We start from the raw sequence: 23,108 nt of genomic DNA on the forward strand, positions 1-23,108 counted from the left end.
GGGTCTACCTGGGCTTGAACTCTGGTGTGATTCCCCTTAGAGACTGAGTTCTGGAACTGAACTCAGAGAAGAATTGCAATGAATTGTGTTGGGATTTTAGGAGGCCACGCATGAGACTCACCCTTGGAAACTGAGATCTAGGACCAGGGTGTCTTTCCGCAAAACAATGGGAATCTCAGCCAGGATATCACATGATTTTATTCTGAAAGACTTGGAAGACATAGTTGAGAGTCAAAACACACATGGACCTCACATTGTAGACCTCAATGTGCCTTGCTTCATGTGACCTTTTGGCAACTCATTGAGAAGCCTTGCCTGTGAGAGTTCTCCAGAACTTGCATTGAAATAAGCTTTCTCAACACTAAATGGTTCCTGAATGATTTGAAACCCACAGTGCCTCCAACTTCACTTTTGAAAAATGGCTAGATAAATACCATGATATTTTTGAAATTCCCATGACCAGGTGGCACTGGAGAAACTTTGGATGTCCTGTTGCTGACCATGTGTATACCAGAGAATGCCTTGTTTGACTGGATTTTATGAAAATGGTGTAGAACAGAGATGCCAGTAATTTGTATCCTGCTGAGTAGTGGGCCTAGAGCAGTGGTGGGCAGGTGTGTGATAAAACACCATGGTGGGGCCAAGTGGATCGGCCATTGGCTTCCAAATGGCTTGTGTCTTACATAGTGCAGACATCAGACCCTTATATATAAAGGCATCTTTTTATATGGAGAGGTTTCAGGGCAATGTTCAGAATCAGTTTACTATGGTTATTGGGGCAAGCTATGTGGGATAGAAGCCTGGTTGGTGCATTCTCCTGCAGACCCTGACACACCACACGTGACAGAACTCCCTCAAGCACTGGATCCTAGTAGAACTCCTTGTATTTGGTGAAGCAAATACCAAATTCCCAGTGCAGCAGCAAGAAACACCAGGAAAAGTGGAGGATGACCACATGGCTTCACAGTCCACATGGGGAGACACTTATTCTCCAGTGGCCACAGTTTACCTACAAAGAGAGAATTCAGCACTGCTGCCTCATGTTCATTGGAATACAAGAAACCATGTCTTCCAGGTCACATAGATGCAGACCCAGCTTTGATGGTCTCATTACAAAGGAAGTTAAAGCTCATGACAACAAAATATATTTCAAGTGCCCAACCTCAGAGGCAGTTTCCCAAGAAGTCTTAGGCCAGCAGAGCTCCATGTTTGTGGAGTGTTTACCCTGTCCTTTACTTTTGGAAACTCCTCTACCACCTCCAAGTTTGTGAACTCCCGAGCATATTCCATTCCAGATACGTATTCACAGATTTTCACACTTTTCTACTCTAATTGTGTCTTACTTGGGGCGAAGCTAATATCAAGGCATTGTTCTGGATGTGAGTGAGAAGATTTTTGTGTAGCACATATTTACATACACATTGGATTCATTTTCCAATTTTCTATTTGAAATACTGAAACCCTGAAACTAACACATACCCTACTATACTCTGATTAATAATTCTAATATGATGGTGAAAAATAACCCAAACAGAAAAGAAATGCAAGCAGTTCAGAGGAGGCATGGTGTATTGTTACAATTGCCTTTTGCATTATATAGTGTAAGAGTTATAAATCTAGTCAATTTTTTTTAAATAGTTCTACATGTGTTTTTAAAATTAACAAATATGTGAATTCCTGTCTCCCTTTCTTGATCTGTGGATTATATATATTTCATGATGAATTTTGATTGGCATATATATTGCTACTTTTTTTTCTTTTATTGATTGCTCAAAACATTACAAATCTCTTGACATATAATATTTCATACATTATATTCAAGTGGCTTATGAACTCCCATTTTTACCCCAAATAGAGATTACAGAATCACATCGGTTACACATCCACATTTTTTACATAATGCCCTATTAGTTACTGTTGTATTCTGCTACCTTTCCTATACTCTACTATCTCACCTCCCCTCCCTTCCTATCTTCTCTCTTTCCCCCATCTACTGTAATTCATTTCTCTCCATGTTTATTTTCCCATTCAACTCACAACAATATGTAATTTTGTGTAACAGTGAGGGTCTCCCCCCATTACCATGCAATTTCCCTTTTCTCTCACTTACCCTCGCACCACATGTCTCTGTTTAATGTTAAACTTTTCTTCCTGCTATTGCTCCCTGCTCTGTTCTTAGTTGCTACATTATATCAAAGAAGACATTTGATATTTATTTTTTAGGGATTGGCTAGCTTCACTAAGCATAATCTGCTCTAGTGCCATCCATTTTCCTGCAAATTCCATGATTTTGTCATTTTTTAGTGCTGCGTAATACTCCATAGTGTATAAGTGCCTCATTTTTTTTATCCATTCATCTATTGAAGGGCATCTGGGTTGGATCCACAGTGTAGCAATTGTGAATTGTACTGCTATGAAAATCGATGTGGTAGTATCCATGTAGAACACTCTTCTAAGGTCTTCAGGGAATAGTCCGAGAAGGGCAATAGCTGCGTCAAATTGTGGTTCCATTCACAGCTTTCCCAGGAATCTCCATACTGATTTCCAAATTAGCCACACCAGTTTACAGTCCCACCAGCAATGTACAAGTGTATCTTTTTCCCCACATCTTTGCCAGCACTTGTTGTTGTTTGACTTCATAATGGCTGCCAATCTTACTGGATTGAGATGGTATCTTAGGGTGGTTTTGATTTGCATTTCTCTGACTGCTAAAAATGGTGAGCATTTTTTCATGTACTTTTTGATTGATTGTATGTCCTCCTCTGAGAAGTGTCTGTTCAAGCCCTTGGCCCATTTGTTTATTGGGTTATTTGTTATCTTATTGTCTAATTTTTTGAGTTCTTTGTATATTCTTGATATTAGGGCTCTATCTGAAGTGTGAGGAGTAAAAATTTATTTCCATGATGTATGCTCCTTATTTACCTCTCTTATTCATTCTCTTGCTGAGAAAAAACTTTTCAGTTTAAGTAGTCCCATTTGTTGATTCTTGTTTATTAACTCTTGTGCTATGGGTGTTCAATAAAGGAATTTGGAGCCCAACCCCATAATATGTAGATTGGAGCCACTTTTTCTTCTATCAGATGCAGAGTCTCTGATTTGATATCTAGCTCCTTGATCCACTATGAGTTAACTTTTGTGCATGGCGAGAGAAAGGGATTCAGTTTCATTTTGTTGCATATGGATTTCCATTTTTCCCAAAACCATTTGTTGAAGATGCTATATTTCCTCCAGTGCTTGCTTTTAGCTCCTGTATCAAATATAAGATAGTTGTAGCTTTTTGGATTAGTCTCTGTGTCCTCCATTCTGTACCAATGGTCCACCCGCCTGTTTTGGTACCAGTAGCATGCTGTTTTTTTTACTATTGCTCTGTAATATTGTTTGAAATCTGCTATCGCTATACTGCCTGATTCACACTTCCTGCTTAGAATTGCTTTTGCTATTCTGGATCTTTTTTTTTTTCATATGAATTTCATGATTGCTTTACCTATTTCTACAAGAAATGCTGTTGGGATTTTGATTGACATTGCATTAAACCTGTAGAGAAGTTTTGGTAATATTGCCATTTTGATGATGTTAGTTCTGCCTATCCATGAAAAGGGTTTATTTTTCCATCTTCTCAGATCTTATTCTACTTCTCGTTTTAGGATTCTGTAGTTTGCATTGTATAAATCTTTCACCTCTTTTGTTAGGTTGATTCCCAATTATTTTATTTTTTTGAGGACATTGTGAATGAAGTGTTTTTCCTCATTTCTGTTTCAAAAGTTTTGTCACTGATATACAGAAATGCCTTTGATTAATGCATGTTGATTTTATATCCTGCAACTTTGCTGAATTCATTTTTTAGTTCTACTAGTTTTTGTAGACCCTTTTGGGTCTTCTATGTATAGAATAATGTCACCTGCAAATAGTGATAATTTACTTTCTTATTTTCCTATTTTTATGCCTTTTATTTCTTTCGTCTGTCTAATTGCTCTGGCCAGTGTTTCGAGAACTATATAGAATAGAAGTGGTGATAGAGGGCATCCCTGTCTTGTTCCAGATTTTAGAAGGAATGCCTTCTATTTTTCTCCATTCATAATGATGCTAGCCTGAGGCTTAGCATAGATAGCTCTTACAATGTCGAGGTAAGTTCCTGTTATCCCTAGTTTTTCTAATGTTTTGAACATAAAGGGATTCTGTACTTTGTCGAATGCTTTTTTTGCTTCTATCGAGATGATCATATGGTTCTTATCTTTAAGTCTATTAATGTGGTGAATAGCATTTATTGATTTCCGTATATTGAAACATCATTGCATCCCAGGTATGAATCCAATTTGATCATGGTGCATAATTTTTTTGATGTGCCTTTGTATTCGATTTGCCAGAATTTTATTGAGGATTTTTGCATCTAGGTTCATCAGATATTTTGGTCTGTAGTTTTCTTTCTTTGAGGTGTCTTTTTCTGATTTCAGAATCAGCGTGATGTTGGCCTCATAGAATGAATTTGGCTGAGCTCCCTTTTTTTCTATTTCCTGAAATAACTTGAAAAGTATTGGTATTAATTCTTCTTTAAAGGTTTTGTAAAACTCCGCTGTATACCCATCCAGTCCTGGGATTTTCTAGGTTGGTAGTCATTTGATTGCTTCTTCTGTTTTATCCATTGACATTGGTCTGTTTAAATTGTGTGTATCCTCCTGACTCAGTCTGGGCAAAGCATATGATTTAAGAAATTTTTCGATGTCTTCACTATATTCTATTTTATTGGAATATAGGTTTTCCAAATAATTTCTAATTGTCTTCTGTATTTCTGAAGCATTTGTTGTAATATTGCCTTTTTCATCCCATGTTAGTAATTTGAGTTTTCTCTCTTCTTCTCTTCATTAGCATGGCTAAGGGTCTGTCGAACATATTTATTTTTTCGAAGAACCAACTTTTAGTTTCGTTAATTTTTTCAATAGTTTCTTTTGTTTCAATTTCGTTGATTTCTGCTCTGATTTTAATTATTTCTTGCCTTCTGCTACATTTTCTATTGTTTTGCTCTTCCTTTTCTAGGGCGTTGAGTTGAATGTGAGCTCATTTATTTGTTCGTTTTTCCTTTTTTTCAGGAATGACCTCCAGGTGATGAATTTCCCTCTTAAAACTGCTTTCATTGTGTCCCATAGATTCCGATATGTTGTGTCTGTATTTTCATTTATCTCTAAGAATTTTTTGATTTTCTCCTTTATGTCTTTTGTAACCCACTGATCATTCAGTAACATATTGTTCATTTTCCTTGTGATGTAGGGTTTTTCCTTCCTTCTTTTATCATTGGTTTCCAGTTTCAATCCATTATGATCAGAAAAAATTCATGGTATTATCTCCACCCCTTTATATTTTCTGAGGGTTGTCCTATGGCATAATATATGGTCTATTTTTGAGAAGGATCCATGTGCTACTGAGAAAAAAAGGATATCCACTTGATGATGGTTGATATATTCTATATATGTCAGTTAAGTGTAGGTTATTGATTGTGATATTGAGTTCTATAGTTTCTTTATTCAACTTTTGTTTGGAGGATCTGTCCAATGGTGAGAGAGGTGTGTTGAAGTCACCCATAATTATTGTGTTGTGGTCTATTTCATTCTGGAACTTGAGGAGAATTTGTTTTTTGAATGTCGCAGCACCATTATTTGGTGCATAAATATTGATAATTTTTATGTGTTATTGGTGAATAGTTCCTTTTAACAGTATATAATGTCCTTTCTTATCCCTTTTGATTAAATTAGTCTTGAAGTCAATTTTATTCGATATGACGATGGCCACCCCTGCGTGCTTATGAGGACCGTGTGATTGGTATATTTTTTCCCAAACTTGACCTTCAGCCTGTGTATGTGTTTTCCATTCAGATGTGTCTCCTGGAGGCAACATATTGTTGGATTCGTTTTTAATCCAAGTTACAAGCCTATGTCGCTTTATTGGAGAGTTTAAGCCATTAATATTTAGAGTTACAATTGATATATGGTTTGTACTGCCACCCATGTTTGATTATTCATCTTTTTTTTTTTAATTTAGTTTGTTTCTCCATGACTAGCTTTTCAACCGCCCTCTGTCATTGCTGAGGCACTTCCCACTGATGGTTTTGGTTGTTGATTTTTATTTCTTCTTCTTGTATTGTTTTGCTCAAGATGCTTTGCAATGCTGGTTTTCTGGCTGCAAATTCTTTTAGCTTTTGTTTATCATGAAATATTTTTATTTTATTGTCGTACCTGCAGCTTAATTTTGCCTGATACAGAATTCTTGGTTGGCATCCATTGTCTTTCAGTGTTTGAAATACGTTGTTCCAGGATCTTTTCGATTTCAGCAACTGTGATGAAAAATCTGTTCTCAACCTTATTGGTATACCCCTGAATGTGATCTGCCTCCTTTCTCTTATAGCTTTTAATATGTTCTCTTTGTTCTGTATATTGGATATCTTCATAACAATGTGTCTTGATGTTGGTCTACTGTGATTTTGTGTGCTCGGTGTCCTGTAAGCATGTACAATTTGTATATCCGTTTCCTTTTTATTTCTGGAAACTTTCTGTAATTATTTCATTCAGTAGTTTACTCATTTCCTTGGTTTGAATCTGTGTACCTATCCAGATGACTCATGAATTTGGTTTTTTATTGTTATCCCATATCTCTTGGATGTTTTACTCATGATTTCTTACCAGCCTTTCTGTGTTGGCTAGATTCTTTTCAAGATGATATATTTTGTCTTTATTCTTTGACATTCTGTCTACTACTTGCTCCACAGTGTTAGTGATACTCTCAATTGAGTTTTTAATTTGGTTTATCGTTTCCTTCATTTCTAGAATTATTGTTTAATTTTTTTTTATAATCTCTATCTCCTGATAAAAATACTTAACTTCTTCTTTTATCTGTTTATGTAATTCATTTTCAATGTGTTCTTAAACTGATTGGATTTGTTGTCTCGTATCCTCTTTAAGTTTCCATTTCATCTGTCTAAGGTATTCCTTGAGTTCTCTATATGACCATTTTTCTGATGACTATAGGTCCTCCTGAATGTTTAGGCTGTCCTTCATTGTTTGTACTTATTTTATTCCTTGATTTTTTGTGCTGCTCATGTTACTTCTTGCTCTGTTTGACTGCTGAGTTACTGCTTACTCTTATAAATTAATTTGATGCTTGGGAGGAAAGATATTAGAAGGAAAGGGAAGAAGTCACTAAAAAGAATGAGAGTAGGCAGGTAGAATTCAAGGAAGGGGAAATAAGAAAATTGAAAAGAAATGATAAGACAAAAGAAAAAAATAGAAAATAAAGAAAGAAAAAAATTAAAAATAATGATCATTTAAAAAATGAAAATTAAAATTTAAAATAATAATAAAAATAAAATAAAAGTATTAAAAAAATGAAAACATTTTAAAAAGTTAAAGTACAACAACAACAAAAAAATGAATTCACATAAAGAATCTAAACCCCACAGTCAGTAGGCCTCAAGTTGGAGAAGCAGAGCAGTATTAATGGCAGGCCTATTTGATCACTTCTGGTTCACAGGAAGGGTGTTCAGGCCACCCTGATTTTAGGCAAATGAGGGGCAAGGGAGCTTATTTTGGACACGGATGTGGGCTGTGTATCTTATGAAAACCTCCAGCCGGAGGTTATAATGAGTGTCTATATGGAAGAAGATGAGGGCCATGTGGGGGTGTTTTGGTTTTAATTGTGGAAATTTGTATGGCAATTGGAAGAGATGACTGGGTCAACCTGGGCTTGAGCTCTGGTGAGATTCCACATAGAGACTGAGTTCTGGAACTGACCTCAGAGAAGTATTGCCATGAATTGTGTTGGGATTTTAGAAGGCCATGCATGAGATTCGCCCTTGAAAAGTGAGATCTAGGCACAAGGTGGCTTTCCACAGAGCCAAGGGGATCTCAGGCAGGATATCACATGATTTTATTCCGAAAGACAGGGCAGCCATAGTTGAGAGTCAAAAGACACATGGATCTCACATTGTAGACCTTTATGGGCCTGGCTTCATGTGCCCTTTTGGCCACCCTTTGGGAAGCCTTGCCTCTGAGAGTTCTCCAGAGCTTTCATTGAAATGAGCTTCCTCACCATTTAATGGTTAATGAATGAATTGAAACCAACAGTGCCTTCAACTTCATCCTTGAAAATTGGCTAGATAAAAACCATGAAATTTTTGAAATTCCCATGACTAGGTGTCACTGGAGAACCTTTGGATGTCCTTTTGCTGATCATGACTATAGAAGACATTGCCTTTATTGACTGGGTTTCATGAAAAGGGTGTGTAACAGAGATTCCAGTAAGTTGGAGCCTGCTGAGTAGTGTTCCTAGAGCCATGGTGGGCAGGTGTGTGATAAAATATCTCTGGTGTGGCCATGTTTATCTGCCATTGGCTTCCAAATAGCTTGTGACTGACATTTTGCAGCCAGTAGACCCTTATATGTTAAAGCATCTTGTTATATGGAGAGGTTTCAGGGCAATGTTCAGAATCAGGTTGCTATAGTCAATGGGGCAAGCTATGTGGGATAGAAGCCTGGTTGGTGCATTCTCCTACAGAACCCAACCCACCACAACTGACAGAACTCCCTACAGCACTGTGTCCCAGTTGAACTCCTTTTATTTCATGAAGCAAATACCAAACTCCCAGTGCAACAGCAAGAAACACCACGAAAAGTGGTGGATGACAAAATGGCTTCACAGTCCACATGGGGAGACACTTAGCCCCCAGTGGCCACAGTTTACCTACAAAGAGAAAATTCAGCACTGCTTCCTCATGTTCATTTGAAAATAAGAAACCATGTCATCCATGTCACATAGATGCAGACCCAGCTTTTATCGTCTCACTACAAAGGAAGCTAATGCTCCTGACAACAAAATATATTTCAAGTGCCCAACCTCAGAGGCAGTTTCTCCATATTTTATGCCAGCAGAGCTTCATGTTTGTGGAGTGTTTACACTGTCCCTTACTTTTGGAAACTCCTCTACCACCTCCAAATTTGTGAACTCCTGAGCATTTTCCATTCCATTTATGTATTCACAGATTTTCTAAGTCTTCTCCTCTTATTGTTTCTTAAATGGGGTGAATATAATCCCAAGGCATTGTTCTGAATGAGAGTGGGAAGATTTTTGTGTAGCACATATTTGCATACACATTGGATACATTTTCCAATTTTCCATTTGAAATACTGAATCCCTGACACTAACAAATTCCCTTCTAGACTTTTACTTGTAATCCTAATATGATGGAGAAAAATAACCCAAACAAAATAGAAATACAAGAGGTTCACAGGAGGCATGGTGTACAGTTGGACTTGCTTTTCGTATGATAAATGGTAGGTGTTATAAATCTAGCCAATTTTAATTGAAATAGTTCTCCATGTGTTTTAAAAGTTAACAAATATGTGAATAATTGTCTCCCTTTCTCTGTAGCCTATTCAGCACATGTACTTTTTTATGCACATATAGAATTCTACCTGGTATCACACGTACATTTTGTGAGGTGGCTGACTTGGAAGATACAAATTGTGAGAAGAGACCACTCCTACTAAACGCTGTTGGAACTGAAAATTCAACATATGGGTCAGCTTTCTAGTTGAACAACATAAATCGATGTTCAGTAAAATGATTATTTTTGGATCTGTGGATGATATATATTTCATGGTGAATTTCAATTGGAATACATAATGCTACTTTTTAATGTTTGTGTGTGTGTGTGTATATATATATATATATATATATATATATATATATATATATATATATATAAATATATATTTTCACTCTCCAGATTTTTCAAAATATGAAATTTATTTGTCTTATTATACACTCCCTAAATTCATTCATATTCATATATGTGGATTTACAATCAACTTTTCACAAGTTTATTCTCAGAAATATTCATCAACCTGAAATACAGATTCGTTTCCTAGTACTGAAAACTAACTTCAGGGGATCATATAATGGCGACGAAACGAGTGCATCAACCCCATGTACAGCATCACTGTGAAGGAGAATGACGAGTTAGAACGGGAAAACCTACCATTTTAGGAATTTCCAGGAATATTGGGGTGCTCCAAAACCTATTGGAAGTATTTCCATCTCACGAGGATCAGCTACGGGGCTCAAACGTGAGTGATTTGTCTGCACAGAGTGTCATGCTGCTTATTCAGCAAATCGCCCTGCTGCTAGAGTCTGCGGCACATGCTGAGAAACAACGAGATACCAACACAAATATTCAGCAGTGTGGATTCTGTGGGCTCATGCCAGCTGTGAAATCACTGTGCTCATTGCTGAATTCTGGGTTTGAGACGGGGGAAGGAAGCGGTCCAATTCAGTTTTCCACACCGGTCAGACCACAGAGAAAGCAAGGGGCCACCATCTTGGAGAGCTGACGTCACCATTCCTGTTTTCGACTGATCGCAGCTCATTCAGCTATAGAACAGGTAATCTCAGGCTGCCATTTGCCTGTGTCTTGCAGACAAGTTACTCAGGCCTGCTGCTATCAGAACATACAGCAAGCCCAGAGCGGCCGAATTCTGGCTCCTGGAATGGATTAGGCCCAGAGCTAAAGAACCCACGGAAACTGCTTCGCGGTCCAGGTCTTGCTGAATACTGTGGAGGTAAATACCTACCGAGCCTTCATAGGCAGAGGCAACAGGATTGAGACGGGGCTTGTGATGGCCGGTCAGGACTCACCCGTTGCTTTGGTCATCCGGCAAAGGGAACGAAATGCTGCCATTCGCATGGGATACCAACATGGTAGAGATCTGATGTCATCACAAAGCGGCGGAGGCGATAACTTCATCGATACCAGCAGTGACAGAAACAGTTGGTCTCCTGGTAAAGAAAGTGAGTCACAAACACCTGAGTCTCTCACTTTGTCATGAAGCCAGAGGTGCAGAGCAGAGCCGCTGCCCACGCCCGGCACAGGCCAAGGGACCCGTAGGCATGGTAGTCACGTCATCCCAATTGGAGTAGAGACGGAGCAGAGCCGGCGCCTGTGCCCGGAACAGGCCCATCGACTCGCAGACGTGGTAGTCACGTCACCCCAATTTGAGTAGTGGCAGAGCAGAGCCGCCGCTCATGTCCGGAACAGGCCCAACGACCCGCCGGTGTGGTAGACACGGCACCCCAATTGGAGTAGTGGCAGAGCTGAGCCTTCTCCCATGCCCAGTACAAGCCCAGCGGCCCACTGGCGTGGTTGTCATGTCACTCCAATAGGAGTAGGGGCAGAACAGAGCCACTGCCCGTCCCTAGAACAGGCCCAGCGACCCGCCGGCGAGGTAGTCACATCACCCCAATTGGAATAAGGACAGAGCAGAGCCTTCGCCCGTGCCCAGAACTGGCCCAGCGACCTGCTGGCATGCTAGTCACTACACCCCATTTGGAGTAGGGGCAGAGCAGATCCGCCCCCTGTGCCCGCAAAATGGGCAGACCTGTGACCGTTCAGCGAACAGGACCAGTGGCCTGCAGGCATGGTAGACACATCATCCCAATTGGAGTAGAGGCAGAGCAGAGCCGCCTCCTGTGTCTGGAACAGGCCCAGCGACCTGCCAGCATGGTAGACACGTCATACCAATTGGAGTAAGGGCAGAGTAGAGCCACCGGCCACCCCTGCAAGATAGGTAGACCTGCAACCAACCAGCAGACCAGGCCCAGAAGCCCGTCAGCGTGGTAGATAGATCCCCCCAATTGGGGGAGCAGCACAGTTGCCCCCCGCTCCTGCAAGGGAGACTTTTCAACTATACAAGAGCAATATAAATATATAGGGGTAAAATTTCAAAAACACAACAGTTTCACCAAGCAGAGAGAAATGTGAGCAGTATGAAAAGACAAGGAAAGAAAGGACCACAAGCAATGCAGGTGAACACAACTTTAGAAGAGGTAATAGCTGCATCACATGGAATGTCAGATAAAGAATTCAGGATACACATGCTTCAGATGATTTAGAGTCTCAAGGAAGACATTAGACAGCAAAATCAGACAATGAAAGATCACTTCGACAATGAATTACATAAACAAATCCAAGAAGCAAAAGATCAACTATACAGGGAGATAGAGGTTGTAAAAACAAACAAACAGAAATTCTAGAATTGCAGGAAGCAATAAACCAACTTAAAAACTCAATTGAGAATACTCCCAGCAGAGTAGAACACTTAGAACATAGAACATCAGACAATGAAGACAAAGTATTTCAACTTGAAAAGAACATAGACAGCTCACCAAGACTGTTAAGAAACCATGAGCAGAATATCCAAGAAATATGGGATAATGTAAAGAGACCAAACTTAACAATTATTGGGATACAGGAAGGTAGAGAGGTCCAAATCAAAGGAATGAGCAACCTATTCAATGAAAAAAATATGAGAAAACTGCCCAGACTTGATAAATGAAACAGAATCCCAAGTCCTAGAAGCCTACAGGACGCCAAATGTGCAAAATCATAAGAGATCCACACCTAGACACATTATAATGAAGATGCCCAACATACAGAAAAAAGAGAAAATTTTAAAAGCTACAAGAGAAAGGAAGCAGATTACATTTAGGGGTAAACCAATCAGGATAACAGCTGATCTTTCAAAACAGACTCTGAAAGCTAGAAGATCCAGGAATAACATATTTCAAACACTGAAAGAAAATGGGTTCCAACCAAGAATTGTGTATCCAGCGAAATTAAGCTTCAGGATGGAAGATGAAATTAAAACCTTCCACGATAAACAAAAGTGAAAAGAATTTGCAGCAAGAAAACCATCTCTTCAAAACATCCCCGGCAAAACATTGCAGGAAGAGAAAATGGAAAATAAAAATGAAAACCAACAATGGAACATAGCACATTAAAGGGGGGAAATAATCAAAGAGGAAAACAAACCATGTTTAGTTACATAAATAAACAAATGTGGCTGGAAGAACAACCCATATCTCAATAATAACCCTAAATGTTAATGGCATAAAATCACCAATTAAGACACACTGGCTAGTAGAATTGATCACAAAACAAGACCCAACAATATGCTGCCTACAGGAGACACATTTGATAGGAAAATGCATACATAGACTGACGGTGAAAGTTTGGGATAAAACATATCACTCATATGGACTTCGGAAACAAGCAGGAGTGTCCATTCTCAAATCAAATAAAATAGATTTCAAGCCAAAGTTAATCAAAAGGGATAAAGAGAGACACTACATACTGCTCAAGGGAACCATACACCAACAAGACACAACAATCATAAATATATATGCCCCAAACAATGGTGCAGCTATGTTCATCAAACAAACTCTTCTCAAGTTCAAGAGTCTAATACACCACAATACAAAAATCATTGGAGACTTCAACACACCTCTCTCACCACTAGACAGATCTTCCAAACAAAAGTTGAATAAGAAAACTATAGAACTCAATAACACAATTAGTAACCTAGACATATTTGACATATGTAGAATATAACTCCCAACATCAAGCAGTTACATTTTTCCTCAGCAGCACATGGATCCTTCTAAAAAATAGATAATATATTATGTCACAGGGCAACTCTTAGACAATATAAAGGAGTACAGATAATACCATGCATCTTATCTGATCATAATGGAATGAAACTAAAAATCAATGATAAAAGAAGGAAGGAAAAATCATGCATCACTTGGAGAATGAACAATAGGTTACTGAGTGATCAATGGGTTATAGAAGACATCAAGGAAAAAATTTAAAAATTCTTAGAGATAAATGAAAATGCAGACACAACATATCAGAATCTATGGGACACATTGAAAGCAGTTCTAACAGGAAAATTCATTGCTTGGAGATCATTCCTTGAAAAAAGAAAAAACCAACAAATAAATGATCTCATACTTCATCTCAAAATCCTAGAAAAGGAAGACAAAAGCAACAGCAAAAGAAGTAGAAGGCAAGAAATCATTAAAATCAAAGCTGAAATTAATGAAATTGAAACAACAGAAACAATTGAAAAAACTGACAAAACTAGTAGTTGGTTCTTTGAAAAAATATATAAAATCGACAGACCCTTAGCCATGCTAATGAAGAGAAGAAGAGAGAGAACTCAAATTACTAGCATAAGGGATTAAAAAAGGAAATATCGCAACAGATTTTTCAGAAATATAGAAGATAATCAGAAAGTAATTTGAATCTTTATACTCCAATAAAATAGAAGATAGCGAAGGCATCCTTAAATTTATTAAGTCATATGATCTGCCCATATTGAGTCAGGATGATATAGACAACTAAACAGACCAATATCAATTGAGGAAATAGAAGAAACCAACAAAAGACTACCAAATTAGAAAAGCCCAGGACCGTATGGGTATACAGCAGAGTTTTACAAAACCTTTAAATAGGAACTAATACCAATATTTTTCAAGCTATTTCAGAAAATAGAAAAAGAGGGAGATCTTCCAAATTTATTCTACGAGGCCAATATCACCCTTATTCTTACACCAGACAAAGACACTTCAAAGAAAGAAAACTACAGACCAATATCCTAATGAACCTACATGAAAAAATCCTCAATAAAATTCTGGCGAATTGGATACAAAACCATATCAAAAAATTGTGAATCCTGATCAAGTAGGATTCATCCGTGTGATGCAAGGCTGGTTCAATATACGGAAATCAATTAATGTTATTCACCACATCAATAGACTTAAAAATAAGAACCATATTATCATCTTGATAGATGCATAAAAAGCATTCGACAAAGTACAGCATTCCTTTATGTTCAACACTCTAGAAAAACTAGTGATACGAGGAACATACCTCAATATTGTAAAAGCAATCTATGCTAAGCTTCAGGCTAGCATCATTCTGAATGGAGAAAAATTGAAGGCATTCTCTCTATAATCTTGAAGAAGACAGGGATGCCCTCTCTCACCACTTCTGTTCAACATAGTTCTCGAAACACTGGCCAGAGCAATTAGACATATGAAAGAAATAAAAGGCATAAAAACAGGAAAAGAAGAACTTAAATTATCTCTATTGCAGATCACATGATTCTATATCTAGGCGTCCCAAAAGGGTCTACAAAGAAACTAATGGAACTAATAAATGAATTCAGCACAGTGGCAGGATATAAAATCAACACGCATAAATCAAAGGCATTCCTGCATATCAGCGACAAATCCTCTGAAATGGAAATGAGGACAACAACTCCAAGCACAATATCCTAAAAGAAAAATAATAATAATTAGGAATCAACCAAACAAAAGATGTGAAAGTCTTATACAATGGAAACTTCAGAACGCTAAAGAGAGAAATAGAAGAAGATCTTAGAAGATGTAAAAATATATCCTGTTCATGGATAGGCAGAACTAACATTATCAAAACGGCGATATTACCAAAAGTTCTCTATAGGTTTAATGCAATGCCAATCAAAATCCAAATGGCATTTCTTGTAGAAATAGAGAAAGCAATCATGAAATTCATATGGAAAAATAAAAGACCCAGAATAGCAAAAACAATGCTAAGCAGGAAGTGTGAATCAGGCGGTATAGCGATACCAGACTTCAAACTATACTACAGAGCAATAGTAACAAAAATAGCATGCTACTGGTACCAAAACAGGCGGGTGGACCAATGGTTCAGAATAGAGGACACAGAAACCAAGCCAGAAAACTAAACTATCTTATATTTGATGGAGGGGCTAAAAGCATGCAATGGAGAAAGCTAGCATCTTCAACAAATGGTGCTGGGAAAACTGGAAATTCATATGCAACAAAATGAAACTGAATCCTTTTCTCTTGCTATGCACAAAAGTTAATTCAAAATGGATCAAGGAGCATGATATCAAATCAGAGACACGGCATCTGATAGAAGAAAAAGTTGGCTACGATCTACATACTGTGGGGTCGGGCTCCAAATTCGTCAATGGGACACCCATAGCACAAGAGTTAATAACTAGAATAAACAAATGGGACTTACTCAAACTAAATTTTTTTTTTCTCAGCAAAAGGAACAATAAGAGAGGTAAATAGGGAGCCTAAATCCTGGGAACAAATGTTTACTCCTCACACTTCAGATAGAGCCCTAACATTCAGAATATACAGAAATTAGATAATAAGATAACAAATAACCCAATAAACAAATGGGCCAAGGACCAGAACAGATACTTCTCAGAAAAGGACATACAATCAAACAACAAGTACATGAAAAAATGCTCACCATCTCCAGCAGTCAGAGAAATGCAAATCAAAACCACCATAAGATACCATCTCACTCCAGTAAGATTGGCAGCCATTATGAAGTCAAACAACAACAAGTGCTGGTGAGGATGTGGAGAAACAGGTACACTTGTACATTATTGGAGGCACTGCAAATTGGGGCAGCCAATTTGTAAAGCAGTATGGAGATTTCTTGGAAAGCTGGGAATGGAACTACCATTTGACCCAGCTCTTCCACTTCTCGGTCTATTCCCTAAAGACCTTAAAAGAGCATGCTACAGGGACACTGATACATCAATGTTCATAGCAGCACAATTCACAATAGCAAGACTGTGGAACCAACATATATGCCGTTCACTAGAAGAATGGATAAAAAAAATGTGGCATTTATACACAATGGAGTATTACTCAGCATTAAAAAATGACAAAATCATAGAATTTGCAGGAAAAGAGATGGCATTAGAGCAGATTATGCTAAGTGAAGCTAGCCAATCCCTAAAAAACAAATGCCAAATGCCTTCTTTGATATAAAGAGAGTAACTTAGAACAGAGTAGTGATGAAGAGCATGAGAAGAAGATTAATATTAAATAGGGATGAGAGGTGGGAGAGAAAAAGAGAGAGAAGGGAAATTGCATGTAAATGGAAGGAGACCCTCAGTGTTATACAAAATTACATACAAGAGGAAGTGAGGGGAAAGGGAAAAATAATAAAAAAAGGGAGAAATTTATTACAATAGACAGGGTAGAGAGAGAAGAGGGGAGGAGAGGGGAGGGGAGGTGGGATAGTAGAGGATAGGAAAGGTAGCAGAATACAATAGACTCTAGTATGGCAATATGTAAATCAATGGATGTGTAACTGATGTGATTCTGCAATCTGTATATGGGGTAAAAATGGGATTCATAACGCACTTGAATCAAAGTGTGAAATATGATATATCAAGAACTATCTAATGTTTTGAACAACCATAAAAAAATTATAAAAAAGAAAAAGAAAAATAACTTCGGTGAATGAGGCACGCGAATCCTAATATTTCTACAGTAACTTACCAAGTTTAACATCAATACAAGTAGATTCCTATGGTACATGATGTGTATTTTTACGTAAAGTTTTATTCAAACCTGGTACATTATTATTTCATCAGTTTATGCACATCATAGGATATATATTTCATAAACAATTTAGCAAAATTTATAGGCATTTGTTTCACTTTCAATCACTTCCTGCTTCAAAACTCATGTATTTTTCCATATTTCTTGACTGGTCTTTGCATTAGACTTCTTTCCGAACATATTATTTTCGATTTCCATAATCACTTTTGAAGCAAAACTCACACACTCTTCATGATAAACCAAAACACTAATATTACCATTAGATGTATAACTGGTTGGAATGAATGAATGTATATCAATATAAGGTTTATTGTATATTTTCAGATATCAATTCAGTCCATTTTTTAAAGTTGGAACCCGTTATATTATTTATTCACTGAATAGTCTATTCATGTTTTATCTCTATATTCATAGACACAGGGTACACCTCTTTGTACCCCCAATACTAATTTTACGTCTTCAATATATTGCTCCCAGAAATGGTGGTAGAAATTCTCATGTCACCTGATCTACATATACATTTTATCACAGTAATATTCTGGACAAAAAATGTAAAGGTCACACTTATGATTGTACCAAAGCCTAAATGGAAAGAGAACAGGGATTACTAAAATCATCCATGTCCAGGTTGCCTAATGCTCTCAAATGTCAATCCAATTGGTTACTACATAATTGTTCTTCCTAAGATTATATATTCAAACTCAACCCTGGTGAAAATGTCTAATCCTATCACTCACTTAATACTTTGCCTGATTTCATAATGTCTCTATTGATATCAGCTTTTCTACATATTTTCCCAATTTAATCATAATGACTGACTCTTCATATGTGCTGATATTTACATTCACTCTCTAACTGAAACCCTATTGCTAAAGAATTTTCAGTCCAAATCCTACACTCACTCTTCTTCCTAAACCTACCAACTATCTTCCTAATCCTACCGACTATCCCTTTTGACTGGATGTTCTCTTCTACATTCAGTCATCCAAGGTACAAGGTCCTATGCCATTGTATATCGAATTATCTGAGACATCTTTGCAGAACATAATTCAAAACTAAGTATCCCAATCAAGGGCCCAATGCCCTTCTGAGTTCAAATCATTCCTAGATTTCTTTTTTCATACTTATATTTCACCTCGATATTCTTGTAAATATTGCAGTTTCCCAATACCATTATTTATTGCACAGAATGATTCCTAACCCAAATAGAACCTGTTATTAACCTTAAACATAAACTGTTCTCTCAATCTCATTTTACAGAAGAGCAGGGAAAGAGACGTTCTTACAATACAGGAAAGTAGGGGACATTCCACTTGCTGAGAACCTCAAAGGTCCATTCAGAAATGAAACCTGGAGAAGATGTAGGCAGGTATGAAGGACCTGAGAGAGCAAAAGCCATCTTCCATGGCAAACAACCTGGTCAGGATGAAGGGATGTGTCTGAATCAGCCTCTCTCTTCTTATTGTAGAGAAGATGGACCAAACCAGGCCTGTGTGGAGAGCTCCTCCTGGGTGCCTATGGTTGATATACCATTCTACCTTGTGAAAGTGTCACAGGAAGTAGGGGCAGCCTCCATCTCATGGGACACTTGGAAGCAACTGTTAGGACAAAGTGGTTGCCAAGGCAGTGACCTCATTCAGTTCCAAAGAAAGTGACATACCTCATTTCCTTGGTGATGGAACTCTCTGAACTTGGTATCCAAGAAGCCAGGCACCCAGAGGCAGCCCCAGTCCCAGTGGGTTCACTTGTTTGGATTTACCAAGGACCGAGTCATTCTTTTTTGGTACCTACTGATGTGAGGATGGTGAAACGCCAGGCGAGCTCTGAAGAGGGACCTTTCCACAGAAAGCAGGTAGTGGCTCACCCCTTTTTCCTGAAAACTTCACAGAGTTGGCCAAGGAAACCAGATCTAAGAGAGGACAGGCCATGTTCTGAGAATAGGTAGAAAAGTTGATTTGTTTGGTTTGGAGTGGATTGTTTCTAGTAAGTCGTTTGACCAGGCGAGTGTTTCTGTGTCTGTGTATCCCACTGTTTCCGTTGTTGCAGACATTAGAAAAGAGAATGCATTAATGGATGCGTCCAGTCTAGTATAAATCTTCTCATAATTCATCCTGCCCAATTTATGAATGGACTGCAGCTTGTCTTATTGAGAGGCATCACCTTCTATCTTTCTAAGTTCTTGTTTTTTCCTGAATTCTGGCCACTCTCCAGAATAGGCTCATGGTTTTGTTTTTTAGGTACGTACCACTCCAAGCTCTGTGACATGGCCATGTACTGGATAGCTGAAGAGAATGGCCAGCATTTCAGAAAACTCAGGTATCAGTGTGAAAAGGGGGTCTCAGTGGAGAAACCCTGCTTTGGGCCTTTTGCTTACCGATTGTTCTGTTGCACTGAATGTCAGGAAAGTCTTTGGCTCAGGCCACCCCTTTGTGAAGCCTGAAGAAAAGAGTTTTTAAATGGAAATGAATGGGCATCACCTGTGGCTCTTTGCTTAATTGCTTTGGAAAGGGATGTGGCTGAATTAGCCTCTTGGCCTTGTGTGTGGCTGTGACTTACATTCTCAACACCTGATGGATCTAAAGAATGATCCCATGTGTGCATCCAAAACCATAATGGCAAAAAGATCAGTCATTGTGGATGAAGTCTCTTGCCTTCCTCTGTTAGGTTCCTGACCTCCGTCAAGTGAGAAAATGGATTCTTTGGGTCAAATGAGTTTTTCAAAGCCCTGCAGAGGTGCTTGGGGTTTCGCATGACTCCAAATCACATAAAGAATCTACCCCTGAAAATCAGTAGGCCTCAAATTGGAGAAACAGAGCATTACTAATTGCAGATTTATTTCATCACTCCTGGTTCACAGGAAGGGTGTCCAGGCCACCCTGACTTTAGGCAAATGAGGGGCAAGTGAGCTTATTTTGGACACTGTCTTGGGCTTCACCCCTCATGGAAATCTTCAGACAGACATTACGATGAATGACAACATGTTAGAAGATGAGGGCCATGTGGGAGTGTTTTTGTTTTAATTTTGGTCATTTGTGTGGCGGTTGGAAGAAATGACTGGGTCCACCTGGGCTTGAACTCTGGTGTGATTCCCCTTAGAGACTGAGTTGTGGAACTGACCTCAAAGAAGTATTGCCATGAATTTTGTTGAGATTTTAGGAGGTCACACATGAGAATCACCCTTGGAACTGAGATCTAGGCCCAGGGTTGCTTTCCACAGAACACTGGGAATCTGTGCCAGGATATCACATGATTTTATTCTGAAAAACTTGGCAGCAATAGTTGAGAGTCAAAACACACATGGACCCCACATTGTAGACTTCAATGGGCCTGGCTTAATGTGACCTTTTGGCCACTCTTTGGGAAGCCTTGCCTGTGAGAGTTCTCCAGAGCTCTCATTGAAATGAGCTTCCTCAACTTTTAATGGTTCCTGAAAGAATTGAACCCCACAGTGCCTTCAGCTTCATCTGTGAAAAATGGCTAGATAAATACCATGAAATTTTTAAAATTCCCATGACCAGGTGGCACAGGAGAACCTTTGGATGTCCGGTTGCTGATGATGAGTGTACCAGACAGTGCCTTGATTGACTGGGTTTCATGAAAATGGTGTAGAAAAGAAATTCCAGTAAGTTGGAGCCTGCTGAGTAGTGGGTCTAGAGCAGTGGTGGGCACGTGTGTAATAAAACATCAGTGGTAGGGCCATGAGGATCTACGATTGGATTCCAAATGGCTTGTGACTGACATGGTGCAGCTAGCAGACCCTTATATGTAAAGTCATCTGGTTATATGGAGAGTTTTCAGGGTAATGTTCAGAATCAGGTTAATATCGACAAGGGAGCAATGGGGCAAGCAATGAGGGATAGAAGCCTGGTTGGTGCATTCTCCTATAGACACTGATGCACCACACGTGAAAGAACTCTCTCCAGCACTGTGTCCCAGTTGAACTCTTTGTATTTCGTGAAGCAAATACCAAACTCCCAGTGCAGCAGCAAAAACACCAAAAAATTGGAGGATGACCAAATGTCTTCACAGTCCACACGGGGAGACACTTAGTCCCCAGTGGCCATACTTTACCTACAAAGAGAGGATTCACCAGTGCTGTCTCATGTTCATTGGAAAATAAGAAACCATGTCCTCCTGGTCACATAGATGCAGATTCAGCTTTGATGGTCTCACTACAAAGGAAGCCAAATCTCCTGAAAACAACATATACTTCATGTGCCCAACCTCAGAGGCAGTTTCTCACAAAGTTTTTAGGCCAGCAGAGCTCCATGTTTGTGGAGTGTTTACCCTGTCCCTTACTTTTGATAACTCCTCTGCCACCTCCAAGCTTGTGATCTCCTGAACATGTTCCATTCCAGATATTTATTCACTGATTTTCTAACTCTTCTCATCTAATTGTGTCTTACTTGGGGCGAAGGTAATGTCAAGGCATTGTTCTGGATGAGAGTGGGAGGATATTTTTGCAGCACATATTTGCATACACACTGGATTCATTTTCCAAATTTCCTTTTGAAATACTGAATCCCTGACACTAACCCATACCTATTAGACTCAGACTACTCATCCTAATAAAATGGAGTAAAAAAAAAAACCCAAACCGAATAGAAATACAAGAAGTACAGAGAAGGCATGTTGGATAGTTGGATTTGCCTTTTGCATTATATAAGGTAGGAGTTATAAATCTAGTCAAATTTTAATTGAAATACTCTCCATGTGTTTTTAAAGTAAACAAATATGTGAATTCTTGTTTTCCTTTTCTCTGTAACCTATTCACACATGTATATTTATATGCACATATAGAATCCTACCAGGTATCACAAGTACACTTTTGTGAGGTGGCTGACTTGGCAGATACAAATTGAGAGAAGACATCACTCCTCCTAAACACTGTTGGAAATGAAAATTCAACCTATAGGGGAGCTTCCTAGTAGAACAACATTATACACAAATTTAGTTTAAGTAAAATAAATACTTTTGCATTTGTGGATGATAAATATTTAATGATGAAATTCAATTGATATATATATTGCTACTTCTTTATGTATGTGTGTTTTTTTTGTGTGTATGTGTGTTTGTGTATATATATATATATATATATATATATATATATATATATAAACACTCTCCAGATTTTTCAAAATATGAAATATATGTGTCTTATATACAATCTCTAAATTCATTCATGTTCATGTATGTGGATTTATAACCAACTTTCACAATATTATTCTCAGAAATATTCATCTACCTGAAATACATATTTGTTTCCTAGTAATGAAAATTAACTTCAGGGAATGGTGCATACAAATCCTAATAATTCTACAGTAACAGACCTAGTCTAACATCAATACAAGTAGATTCCTATGGGACATGATATGTAATTTGACGTTCATTTGTATTCACCACTGGTACATTATTATTTCTTCAATTTTTGCACATCATAGGATATATATTTAATCCACAAGTTCTCAAATTTATAGGAATTTGTTTCTACTTTAATGACTTCCTGCTTCAGAACATATGTATTGTCAGGGTGTCTTGACTGGTCTTTTCTTGAGGCTTCTTTCCAACCACATTATTTTCAATTTCCATAATCACTTTTGAAGCAAAACTCACACACTCTTCATGATAAACCAAAACACTAATATTACTATTAGATGTATAACTGGTTGGAATGAATTAATGTATATCAATATAAGGTCTATTGTATATTTTCAGATATCAATTCAATCCATTTTTTAAAGTTGTAACCCGTTATATTATTTATTCACAGTATGGTCTATTCATGCTTTATCTCTATATTCATAGACACAGGGTACACCACTTTGTACCCCCAATACTAATTTTAC

The sequence above is a fragment of the Callospermophilus lateralis genome, chromosome 9 (assembly GCF_048772815.1).
Source record: "Callospermophilus lateralis isolate mCalLat2 chromosome 9, mCalLat2.hap1, whole genome shotgun sequence".
Classification (NCBI taxonomy): domain Eukaryota; kingdom Metazoa; phylum Chordata; class Mammalia; order Rodentia; family Sciuridae; genus Callospermophilus; species Callospermophilus lateralis.